The sequence below is a fragment of the Bos indicus genome, chromosome 21 (assembly GCF_029378745.1).
Source record: "Bos indicus isolate NIAB-ARS_2022 breed Sahiwal x Tharparkar chromosome 21, NIAB-ARS_B.indTharparkar_mat_pri_1.0, whole genome shotgun sequence".
In the NCBI taxonomy this organism is placed as follows: Eukaryota; Metazoa; Chordata; class Mammalia; order Artiodactyla; family Bovidae; genus Bos; species Bos indicus.
The window spans coordinates 56,432,086-56,445,951 of NC_091780.1; positions in this window are offsets into that span (position 1 = coordinate 56,432,086).

Consider the following 13,866-nt stretch of genomic DNA (forward strand, 5'->3'; position numbering starts at 1 on the left):
GTACTATATTAGTTTTCTAGAGCTCCCTAACAAATTACCAAAAATTGTGTGGCTTAGAACAACCTAAAGCCACCTCTTACCCTGGAGGCCAGAAGTGTGGAACCCACATGTCAACAAGACGGTGCCCCCTCCAGAGGCTCTAAGGGAGAGAATCTGTCCCTCACTTCGCTAGCTTCTAGTGGCCGCAGGTGTCCCTGCCTCATGGCCACCTCGCCTCTGTCTCCCTTATGGTCACGTGCCTTCCTTTTCTTCTGGGTCTTCTCTTCTGTGTCTCTATCACATCTCCCTCTGCCTTTCTCTTATAAGGACACTTGGAATGGCATTTAGGTCTCAGTCACATAATCTAGGATAATCTCTCCATCCTAAAATCCTTAATCACTTTTGCAAAGCAGTCCTACCCACCCCCAAATACAATGAATACAATAATTCTATGCCACGCCATGCCAAGTCGCTTCAGTCGTGTCCGACTCTGTGCGACTCCATGGACTGCAGCCTACCAGGCTTCTCTGTCCGTGGGATTCTCCAGGCAAGAACACTGGAGTGGGTTGCCATTTCCTTCTCCAATGCATGAAAGTGGAAAGTGAAAGTGAAGTCAGTCGTGTCTGACTCTTAGTGACCCCATGGACTGCAGCCCACCAGGCTCCTCCATCCATGGGATTTTCCGGGCAAGAGTACTGGAGTGGGGTGCCATTGCCTTCTCCCCAGTAATTCTATAGGAGTCATATTATTAACAGCATATTATATTACATAGTGCTAAGTATACTCTGTTAATTTTTAAAAAAGCCATAGTTTGTTGCTGCTTGTAAACATGATGTACAAATGTCAAATCTTTTTATTTTAAAAGTTAAACGTTTGTATTATCCAACCATATAGTTTAGCAACAGATTTACATGTTAACAGAAGGATCCAGTATGACAGTTTTGCTATCTACCAAGTGTTTAACATGTAGATTTTACTCATGCTATATGAAAAGCTAAAAACCTCGCACATATTCTATAAAATTGGAGGAAAAAATCGTAGGATTATAAGCATGGAACAATACTTGGATATTCTTTACTTGATCTTCTGTCTTTTTAATAGCGATTGATAGCTAATGAAACGTGGCTAAAAGATTCATGAGATCATTTGTATGATGTGATCAGGGCTACTCTAGGTCAAATTGGAGGGTCCAGGTCATTCTTTATACCTTCTTTCATTCTTCCACCTTCCCTCAGTTTCTCTTAGTTAAATCATGACAGTCACATCTTCCTCTCACATCCAGTCACCTAAAAAAGAGTGATTACATGTGCACTATGTCTTCCATACAAAAATAACTAAAGCTGCACGGATATTGGGCCTATTAACTCTGAAATGTTAGCAATGATCCTCAAGGAAGAACTGGATGTACACTCAGAATACATTGAGGACCCCCCTGCATGATAGATTGCAAGCTCCATCCTCAGAACTCTTTATGTATGCAGTTAAGATGGATACCTACTGAAATTCCAATTTTCCAGTCACTTCAAAAAGACTTCAATCCTTGAGTGTGTGTGTGTGTGTGTGTGTGTGTGTGTGTGTGTGTGTGTGCCCGTGCTTACTAACTCAGTCAAGTCCGACATGACAAAAGTGTCATGTCCGATACTTTGGCACAAAATGTTTCCTTCTACTGTTCTCTGTTGCATTTCTCTTTTGAGCCACAAGGGGGAGTAATCACTTCTCGCTATCCTGACCTGGGAGGTTCAATGCCCTCTACTGGAATTAGGGAGTCAGTTCAGTTCAGTTGCTCAGTCGTGTCCGACTCTTTGTGACCTCATGGACTGCAGCACGCCAGGCTTCCCTGTCCATCACCAGTTCCCGGAGCATACTCAAACTCATGTCCATCGAGTCGGTGATGCCATGCAACCATCTCATCCTCTGTCGTACCCTTCTCCTCCCGCCTTCAGTCTTTCCCAGCATCAGGGTCTTTTCAAATGAGTCAGTTCTTTGCATCAGGCGGCCAAAAAGTCCTTCCAATGAATACTCAGGACTGATTTCATTTAGGACGGACTGGTTGTATCTTGTTGCTGTCCAAGGGACTCACAAGAGTCTTTTCCAACACCACAGTTCAAAGGCATCAATTCTTTGGCACTCAGCCTTCTTTATGGTTGAATGCTCACATCCACACATGACTATTGGAAAAACCTTAGCTTTGACTGGATGGACCTTTGTTGGGAAAGTAATGTCTCTGCTTTTTAATATGCTGTCTAGGTTGGTCATAACTTTTCTTCCAAGAAGCAAGTGTCTTTTAATTTCATGGCTGCAGTCAGCATCTGCAGTGATTTTGGAGCCCAAGAAAATAAAGTCTGTCACTGTTTCCATTGTTTTCCCATCTATTTCCCATGAAGTGATGGGACCAGATGCCATGATCTTAGTTTTCTGAATGTTGAGTTTTAAGCCAACTTTTTCACTTTCCTCTTTCACTTTCATGAAGAGGCTCTTTAGTCCTTCTTCGCTTTCTGTGCTAAGTGTGGTGTCATCTGAAACTTCACAATGGCCTTCACTTCTTGAGTTTTTTTAAAACACTAAATAATATAACAAGCACTAAATAAATGTTGGCTCGTTTGATAAACTGCATGTGTGAATGCTTGGCTGAGAGCTGCATTTTCAAAAGACATTTTAAAAGACAGATGAACAGATTTCATCATGTTGGACTGCTAGTATCAGTTAACTTTCTAGTAATCAACATGCTTTTGATTTCTGCATACTTAGCCTCTTAGGTCCCATGAAACTGAAAGTTGCTCAGTCCAGTCCGACTCTTTGCAACCGCATGGACTTCAGTCCATGGAATTCTCCAGGCCAGAATACTGGAGTGAGTAGCCTTTACCTTCTCCAGCGGATCTTCCTGACCCAGGAATCGAACCAGGGTCTCCTTCATTGCTGGCAGATTCTTTACCAACGGAGTTATCAGGGAAGCCCCTTAGGTCCCTTAGCAGGAGGAACTTTTTGTCTTCTGATGTGAGGTTGCAAACTGCTAATCTGAGGATCAAATCCAGGTGATTGACCTATTACCTTTGGCTGTATAGTTTAAAAGTTGGGAAGTTTTACGTAAAAGTGTTGATTTGTGATTCCCTTGAGGGACTGGGAAATGTAACCACATTGCTTACATTCCCACAGGACAACAAAGTGTTGGTGATACACAGCAGAAATTAGCTTTGAAGAGGACCTGCAGGCTCCAGTTGGCTACAGGTTTCTCTTTTCTTGCTTCCTTATTAATTCCTGGCTCCTGTAAGCCCATTAAGTTTCTGACTATTCTTAGGACATCAGTAAATGCCTTGCTGCCTAGGAGACAGATGGCTACATTGTAGATGAGTCAGCAGAACAGTTTTTGAGAGTTTGTGTATGTGTGTTTTTAGTGTAGCTGCAAAAAAAGTTAAGTACCAAAGATTCAACAGACTTGAAAAGAAAAACATTTCCTAGGTTATGTGATTTATATCCCTTTTGAAGTTCCTTAACTCTTTGATGAGTTGATGAAGTTCCTTAACTCTTTGATGAGTTGATTTATCTCTCAATATATCTGATTTTTCTTTTGCTAAAGACATTAGAAAATTTTATTAAAACTAAGACTTAAACCACATTAGTAAAAAACATTACCAGAGCTATTTTTTCTTTCTAAAGTGATTAATAATAATTACTCTAAAATATTGAATGGTGAACCAAGGAGGCGTGTTGCCTGATGGCATTTACTAGAAGCTATTATTTCCAACGTGTAGATGTAAGTATTAGCTCAATAATTTTTTATTTCCATTTAAGCACATTCAGATTTCCTACTAACACCTGAATAAATGTTACAAACAACACATTGGCAACTGCTGTGGAACCAAGAACTATTTACATTAACCTGGTAAGATAATGAAAAACTATGTTTTAAAAAAGTCAAAGTTATGCTCAAAATCCTAGAGCAGAGACCATAAACTAGTAGCCCTATTCCTATATCTGTCTCACACATTGTATTCAAAAATTTTGAATGACAGTAGTTGCAAACTTGGAAAATCACGGTGCTGTAGTGTAGCTTCCACAAGGGGGCGCTGCCACAACACTTGACCAGGTTAAGAAACATGCCTGGCCCATAGGCATTAAGAGTTTGTGACCTGTGCTCCACAGTTACTCTTTTTCAGTTCAGATGTATTACAAGGAGACTCATTTTTACCATTTATTCCTATTTTTAGAAAGTATTGATGGAAAAACACACACACACAAGAAGTAGCTGTTGGAAACGATAAGGCCAAAATGTGACATCACTGTGAGTATTAAATCTAAATAAATTAGCAAACTATCAGAATTAGAAGATTTAATAAAATGACTGTGAATAGATAAATGTAGCTGTTAATAATGCTCTAGTATTTCAGCATGGAAAATAAGATAATTTCTCCCTCACCTCATCTTTTTAAAAGTATGTACTAAATACAGCGATTCTTGTTACATGTGGTAGTTAAGTTCTATAAAGTTGCCACACTCTGTGTTAGTGAATATTGAACCATTACTTCTAGGGGAAGTACAGGGACAGTTTCCTGTGAGCTTCTGGCCACAACTGACCAATACATGACCTTGTTTTTTGTATGTTTCTGTTTAAAGACACTTTGTTTAACATAGTGTTAGCCGCTAGAATTTTTCACACTTGGAGAATCCCTCTGTTCCTCTCTAGTGATAGAGGAAATCACCACATTGCTAGGTACTTCCACCTCCACAAAAACGACACTGTCCTTACCATCCTTAATCCTCAAAAAATAGAATGGGCCAGAAGTACAAGTTAGTCAAATGCTAAGGAACTCAACCTGACTCGACTCCTAAGTCTTGTTGTTAGCCCTGAGGATCCTATAATCTTCACTTTCCCCTCAACAATGATTCTCCCTTTGAGAAATAATCACTGGCAGGCCCATGAAGATCCCTTTACTTAGACCGTAGGAGGTTCAAATCTGATCCAATTTGGTTTTCTTAAATATTGTCAAGGTCTTATCCAATAACACTCATACTTATTATTGATAGTTCAAATGCATTCAGTACTTTCCTCTGAGATATCCTACCTCAGCCCTTACACGATCTTCATGTTGAAGACCTGGTCTTCTGGGAAAAAAAAGTCCATCAAAAGACCAATCTTGAAGCCAAATGGAAGGAACCTTATTTGTTGTTGTTTAGTCACTAAGTCGTTTGATTCTTTGCAGCCCCATGGACTGTAGCCCACCAGGCTTCTCTGTCCTTGGAATTTTCCAGGCAAGAATACTGGAGTGGGTTGCTATTTCCTACTCCAGGGGAATTTCCCAACCCAAGGATCAAACCTGAGTCTCTTGTGCTTTGCTGTGCTAAGTTGTTTCAGACATGTCTGACTCTTTGCGACAATATGGGCTGTAGCCCTTCAGGCTCCTCTGCCCCATAGGATTCTCCAGGCCAGACTACTGGAGTGGGTTGCCATTTCCTTCTCCATAGGATCTTCCTGACCCAGGGATCGAACCCTTATCTCCCGCATTGGTGAACACATTCTTTACTGCTGAGCCACCTGGGAAGCCAAGGAAACTTATACTGTCTTTCTAACCACTTGTACTGCAGCAGAACTATAAGGAATACATCTTTTCATGTCTCAATATTTAAAAAACAAAAGTCTTATTTTGAAGTTGGGAAAAGTCACCCGAGCAGCAGACCTTAAACTGAGGTTCCTTGAGAGCTCCCAGAAGCAGATGATGACATTAGACAAACTGCTTTCTCATGAATTTTGGAAAAAGCAGATGGCGCCACAATAGGGTCAACTTCCACCCACAATCTTGGAGCACAATTGCCTAGGATTCCTGTCTCCAGTGCCCTTCATGTTCCTCCTTTGTATCTTCATCATTTTTTAATTTTTTGATTTTTCTTTAGTTTCAGAGCTTCCTGAGTCATGTCTTTCCTATTCCTTTCCATTTCTGCCCTCCTTCTCTATTGCTCATTTATCTACAGTTGTGCACTTTTTTTCACATTTGCCCCACCCGCCAACTTCTCTGACCTCTACATCATAGGCAAGAACATGTGAGATGCTAATCAAGAAATTCACTGCATTGCCTCCACAATGGAGTCACAATCCTGACCCCATCCTTGAAGGATCTCCACATCAATTTCCTGGAATCCACTAGACTGGTTCTCACTGGCCTCGGGTCTTGGTTTTACTCCTTTTTACAGCCTCTGATAAACAATTTTCTGCTTTCTTTCGTAAGTATTCTTCTAATTAAGCACCTTTTCCCCAGAATCCTTTCTCAGCTTTAGACCACCATCAGAGCTCAACAGATGATGATTAAGCCCATGCTCCAAGTGGGGAGCCAACAAGAAACTGCTGACTCCATGGCCAATTTCACTGAGCCTTGACCAAAACCCGCAGGAATTAATGAGATTGTTCTAAGACTGATGATGTTTGTATTCAACAAGAGGAGGCACTAATTAAGGCCAAATACAGACCTTTCCCTCTTTGTCTGAACCTGCACATGAGGCCAGATACTGACCCTCCAACATTCCTTCTCTGTCTCATGACTGATTTGCTAAGATTACAGTTGTTTGTCCCTGGAAACTAGCTAACCACAGAAAAAGACATTTCCTGTTCACATAATTGATGTGACTTCTTGCTGGAAAAAAAAAAACAAAACACACACAACTATAAATCACCCCCTCTGCAACTTGTTTACTCCTCCCTATGAAAGTCTAAGGCAGAATCACCCTGCGGAGAGATTCTGATCATTGGATCTTAACTATAAATCACCCCCTCTGCAACTTGTTTACTCCTCCCTATGAAAGTCTAGGGCAGAATCACCCTGCGGAGACATTCTGATCATTGGATCTTAACTATAAATCACCCCCTCTGCAACTTGTTTACTCCTCCCTATGAAAGTCTAGGGCAGAATCACCCTGCGGAGACATTCTGATCATTGGATCTTAACTATAAATCACCCCCTCTGCAACTTGTTTACTCCTCCCTATGAAAGTCTAGGGCAGAATCACCCTGCGGAGACATTCTGATCTTTGGATCTTAACTATAAATCACCCCCTCTGCAACTTGTTTACTCCTCCCTATGAAAGTCTAGGGCAGAATCACCCTGCAGAGACATTCTGATCATTGGATCTTAACTATAAATCACCCCCTCTGCAACTTGTGTACTCCTCCCTATGAAAGTCTAGGGCAGAATCACCCTGCGGAGACATTCTGATCATTGGATCTTAGCTGTTGTCGCTATTGCCTGAAGACAACCTATCTCCTTACTTGACTGACTTACCTTTGATATTTGTTGTTCAGTCACTCAGTCTTGTCCCACTCTTTGCAACCCCCAAAACTGCAGGCTTCCCTATCCTTCATCATCTTCCAGAGCTCGTATCTGGAAGATACTGACCATTGAGTCAGTCAGAAGAGCACTGACCATTGAGTCAGTGATGTCATTCAAACATCTTATCCTCTGTTATCCCCTTCTCTTTCTGCCTTCAATCTTTCCCAGTACCAGGATCTTTTCCAGTGAGTCAGTTCTTTGCATCAGGTAGCCAAAGTACTGGAGCTTCAGCTTCAACATCAGTCTTTCCAATGAATATTCAGGGTTGATTTCCTTTAGGACTGACTGCTTTGATCTCCTTGCAGTCCAAGGGACTCACTAGTACTCACTAGATCAGTGATTGTCTGATCACTTTAGTGTGATTTAAAAGTGACCAGACAGTAGAGTACTAGTGCAAAATCAAACGGACCAAGAAACAGAAATCAATCTATGTTATAAGGGAATTCCATGTAGGATAAATAAGGTACCACCAAGGAATGGCAAAAAAAAATTTTTTTTTAATTTTTTTAAAATTTTATTTTATTTTTAAACTTTACATAATTGTATTAGTTTTGCCAAATATCAAAATGAATCTGCCACAGGTATACATGTGTTCCCCATCCTGAACCCTCCTTCCTCCTCGCTCCCCATACCATCCCTCTGGGTCGTCCCAGTGCACTAGCCCCAAGCATCCAGTATCGTGCATCGAACCTGGACTGGCAACTCGTTTCATACATGATATTTTACATGTTTCAATGTCATTCTCCCAAATCTTCCCACCCTCTCCCTCTCCCACAGAGTCTAAGACTGTTCTATACATCAGTGTCTCTTTTGCTGTCTCTTACACAAGGTTATTGTTACCATCTTTCTAAATTCCATATATATGCGTTAGTAAAAAAAAATTTTTTTAATTGATGCTACTGGCCAAATTGCCTGGAATATTCCATGGACAGAGGGACCTGTTGGGCTACAGTCCATGGGGTCACAGAGTTGAACATGACTGAGCAACGAACACTTTGATTTTCATGGAGAAAAATAAAGTTGAATCCTTACCTTATTCAAATAAAAAGATGGGTCTCAGACTGAAGTCCTAAATTCAAAAAGTAAATTTATAAATCTAATTGAAGAAAATGTAAGAGAATATCTATGTGAACTAGAAGTGGAAAGAAATTTCCTAACCAAGACTCATGTAATGAAGAAATGTGAGTGCATCAAACTTAAATTTATGATAAGCAATGTACCCATTTGGCAAAATTAACAGAGACATGACAGACCAGGAGATGCTTGAAAATCTATAACTGATTAGGGATTACAGCAAGGACAATTGATTTTAGATAATGATTTGCAGATCATTATTGAGTGGTAAATTCAACTTAGAGAGTTGCAAGCAGAACTTTAGAAAATGAAGCAAAATAGAATAAATATCAGCGTTCATAACAAGCATCATGAAAATATACTCATCAGCATTTTGTCTACATCATGTAAATAAAAATGTAAAATATAAAATGCGTATATATACAATAGTGTATATATACATTGTTTATTGGGAATATACATATTAATAATTAGTCATATTTAATTGTATAGAAAAAAACAATTATTTTACAAAATTAATCAGAATCTAAAAGTTTTGTTACTTCATAATATATATGCTATTTCTAAACTCCAAAATGAAAAAAAAAAAAGAGCACTAATACCAGAAAGGTATCTTACTGTATTAGAAAAAAACAGAAGTATTTTTAGTATGGAATAAAAATAAATTTATAAAAATAAATAAATATAAAAGATAAATATAAAATAACTAAAATATATAATTAAAATATAATTATATATTTTATTATATAAATTATAAAATTATATTTATAATTTTATAATTATATTATAATTATAATTATATAATTTATATAATTAAAATATATAAAAAACAAAAAAAAATTTAGAGACCACAAACAAATCACAACTAAACATATCTGTTCTAATATAAAATCAATCAAGGAATAAAATGTCTCTACCATCACTGACCATTATATCTACTGCTGTGTGCAGAAATCCCTTAGAAGAAATGGAGTAGCCATGATGGTCAACAAAAGAGTCCGAAATGCAGTACTTGGATGCAATCTCAAAAACGACAGAATGATCTCTGTTTGTTTCCAAGGCAAACCATTCAGTATCACGGTGATCCAAGCCTATGCCCCAACCAGTAATGCTGAATAAGCTGAAGTTGAACAGTTCTATGAAGACCTATAAGACCTTTTAGAACTAACACCCCCAAAAGATGTCCTTTTCATTATAGGGGACTGGAATGCAAAAGTAGGAAGGGAAGAAACACCTGGAGTAACAGGCAAATTTGGCCTTGGAGTACAGAATGAAGCAGGGCAAAGGCTAATAGAGTTTGCACTGGTCATAGCAAACACCCTCTTCCAACAACACAAGAGAAGACTCTACACATGGACATCACCAGATGGTCAACACCAAAATCAGATTGATTATATTCTTTGCAGCCAAAGATGGAGAAGCTCTATACAGTCAGCAAAAAGAAGACCGGGAGCTGACTGTGGCTCAGATCATGAACTCCTTATTACCAACTTCAGACTTAAATTGAAGAAAGTAGGGAAAACCACTAGACCATTCAGGTATGACCTAAATCAAATCCCTTATGATTATACAGTGGAAGTGAGAAATAGATTTAAGGGCCTAGATCTGATAGATAGAGTGCCTGATGAACTATGGAATGAGGTTCGTGACACTGTACAGGAGACAGGGATCAAGACCATCCCCATGGAAAAGAAATGCAAAAAAGCAAAATGGCTGCCTGGGGAGGCCTTACAAATAGCTGTGAAAAGAAGAGAAGTGAAAAGCAAAGGAGAAAGGGAAAGATAAAAGCATCTGAATGCAGAGTTCCAAAGACTAGCAAGGAGAGGAGATAAAGCCTTCCTCAGCAATCAATGCAAAGACATAGAGGAAAAGAACAGAATGGGAAAGACTAGAGATCTCTTCAAGAAAATTAGAGATACCAAGGGAATATTTCATGCAAAGATGGGCTCAATAAAGGACAGAAATGGTATGGACCTAACAAGCAGATGATATTAAGAAGAGGTGGTAAGAATACACAGAAGAACTGTACAAAAAAGATCTTCATGACCCAGATAATCACGATGGTGTTATCAGTCACCTAGAGCCAGACATCCTGGAATGGGAAGTCAAGTGGGCCTTAGAAAGCATCACTATGAACAAAGCTAGTGGAGGTGATGGAATTCCAGTTGAGCTATTTCAAATCCTGAAAGATGATGCTGTGAAAGTGCTACACTCAATATGCCAGCAAATTTGGAAAACTCAGCAGTAGCCACAGGACTGGAAAAGGTCAGTTTCATTCCAATCCCAAAGAAAGGCAATGCCAAAGAATGCTTAAACTACCGCACAATTGCACTCATCTCACACGCTGGTAAAGTAATGCTCAAAATTCTCCAAGCCAGGTTTCATCAGTACGTGAACCGTGAACTTCCAGATGTTCAAGCTGGTTTTAGAAAAGGCAGAGGAACCAGAGATCAAATTGCCAACATCTGCTGGATCATGGAAAAAGCAAGAGAGTTCCAGAAAAACATCTATTTCTGCTTTATTGACTATGCCAAAGCCTTTGACTGTGTGGATCACAATAACCTGGAAGATTCTGAAAGAGATGGGAATATCAGACCATCTGACCTGTCTCTTGAGAAATTTGTATGCAGGTCAGGAAGCAACAGTTAGAACTGGACATGGAACAACAGACTGGTTCCAAATAGGAAAAGGAGTACATCAAGGCCGTATATTGTCACCCTGTTTATTTAACTTATATGCAGAGTATATCATGAGAAATGCTGGGCTGGAGGAAGCACAAGCTGGAATCAAGATTGCTGGGAGAAATATCAATATCCTCAGATAAGCAGATGACACCACCCTTATGGCAGAAACTGAAGAGGAACTAAAAAGCCTCTTGATGAAAGTAAAAGCGGAGAGTGAAAAAGTTGGCTTAAAACTCAACATTCAGAAAATGAAGATCATGGCATCTGGTCCCATCACTTCATGGGAAATAGATGGGGAAACAGTGGAAACAGTGGCAGACTTTATTTTTTGGGGCTCCAAAATCACTGCAGATGGTGACTGCAGCCATGAAATTAAACGATGCTTACTCCTTGGAAGGAAAGTTATGACCAACCTAGATAGCATATTCAAAAGCAGAGTAAATATTCAGTTCAGTTCAGTTCAGTCGCTCAGTCTTGTCCGACTCTTTGCGATCCCCTGAATTGCAGCACATCAGGCGTCCCTGTCATCACCAACTCCCGGAGTTCACTCAGACCATCCAGCCATCTCATCCTCTGTCGTCCCCTTCTCCTCCTGCCCCCAATCCCTCCCACTTTGCCAACAAAGGTCCGCCTAGTTAAGGCTATGGTTTTTCCAGTGGTCATGTATGGATGTGAGTTGGACTGTGAAGAAAGCTGAGCACCAAAGAATTGATACTTTTGAACTGTGGTGCTGGAGAAGACTCTTGCGAGTCATTGGACTGCAAGGAGATCCAACCAGTCCATCCTAAAGGTAATCAGTCCTGGGTGTTCATTGGAAGGACTGATGCTGAGGCTGAAACTCCAGTACTTTGGCCACCTCATGTGAAGAGTTGACTCATTGGAAAAGACCCTGATGCTGGGAGGGATTGGGGGCAGGAGGAGAAGGGGACGACAGAGGATGAGATGGCTGGATGGCATCACCAACTCGATGCATATTAATTTTGTTGAACTCTGGGAGCTGGTGATGGACAGGGAGGCCTGGCGTGCTGCGATTCATGGGGTCGCAAAGAGTCGGACACTAATGAGCAACTGAACTGAACTGAACTGATCTGTTATATTTTCAAAAGGTGTTCATAAACTATTGTGAAATTTCTTTATTTAGGGAAAAAGCCTCCAAATCATAAAGAAGATAATATAGACTCTGGTAGAGAATAGAGAAGAGGAATCCTTTAAAAAGAAAAATTAAATCTCTACAAAATGTATAAAGCATGGTTGTGAGAAAGGTGAGTTTTTGTTTATTTTAGACACTATCCTGAAAATAATAGACAATAAGTGAAAGGAGCACATTCTGTTGATTATAAATACTAAAAATATTGGGCTTCCCTGGTGGCTCAGCAGTCAAGCATCTGCCTGCAATGCAGGAGCCTTAGGAGACTCAGGTTCAGTCCCTGGGTTGGGAAGATCCCCTGGAGAAGGAAATGGCAACCCACTCCAGTATTCTTCCCTGGAGAATCCCATGGACGGAGGACCTGGTGGGCTACAGTCCATAAGGTCAGAAAGAGTTGGACATGACTGAAGTGACTTAGCACACAATGATTATATATCCCGTACCTGTAACTCACCACGTTACTGGAGGTAAGAAAACACTTGACTGTGTTATTCTTTTACAGTTTTTTAACATCAGAGTAACAAGGAACAGTGTAACTTATTTTCTCCTAAATAATATAAAACACATGTTTTTGGTTATACATTTTTTAATAACAACAAACAAATGAAAAAATTATACAACTCAAACAGAAGAATCATGATATACTTTCATATTGCAATCCATCTTGCCCAAGATATTATTTAAATCTATTAAATCCTTGTTGTTGTTTGGTTGCTAGTGGTATCTAATTCTTTTGTGACCCAGTGGACTGTAGCCTGCCAGGCTGCTCTGTCCATGGGATTTCCCAGTCAAGAATGCTGGAGTGGGTTGCCATTTCCTTCTCCAGTGGATCTTCCCAACCCAGGGATCAAACTCACATCTCCTGCATTGGCAGGTGGATTCTTTACCACTGAGCCCAACTAAATGTTTAAAAACTGTTAATTCATACACAAAATACAGATTTTTCACTGAGCACAGCAGATCTGTAATTCACCAGGGAACCAGCTCATCTTTCACTTCTCCCATTTTCTTATTCTCCCAGACTCAAAATCTTGATATTACCTCAGACTTTTTTCTTCTCCCCAATTTTTTTTTTCTCCTGCATTTAATCAATTTTCATATGAAGGTCATAGTTTTTGATTCATCCTTTCCTTGGGATTCTATTCTGACCACCTCAAGTTGGGGCCTCACTACTTCAGTTGTGGATTGCTACAATAGCATCCTAACAACTATTTTTCTAGTTTGTCTTTTCTTTTTTAAATATTTATTTATTTTATTTATTTATTTGTCTGTGCCAGGTCTTAGTTGCGACACGTGGGATCTAATCCCTGACCAGGGATTGAACCTGGGCCTCCTGTATTGGGAATGCAGAGTCTTAGCCACTGCACCACCAGGGAAGTCCCTGCTCTTGCCTTTTCAAATTGTCCTCTTCTCACTGGTTAAGTTGGTATCTCACATATTACTTTCATCATGCTTTAAGAACTTACCTACCTACTACTAACTTCTCAGATTCATGTATCCAAGGACCTAATTATGTCTTATTTATCCAACATTGGACTCCTCTTCCTCTGCATCCTCCTTCCAGAAAACATGTTTGAAGTCTTATTTAACTGACACCAAAGGGATAAGTATTTAACTGACACCAAAGGGCTTCCCTGCTGGCTCAGATGGTAAAGAATTTGACTGCAAT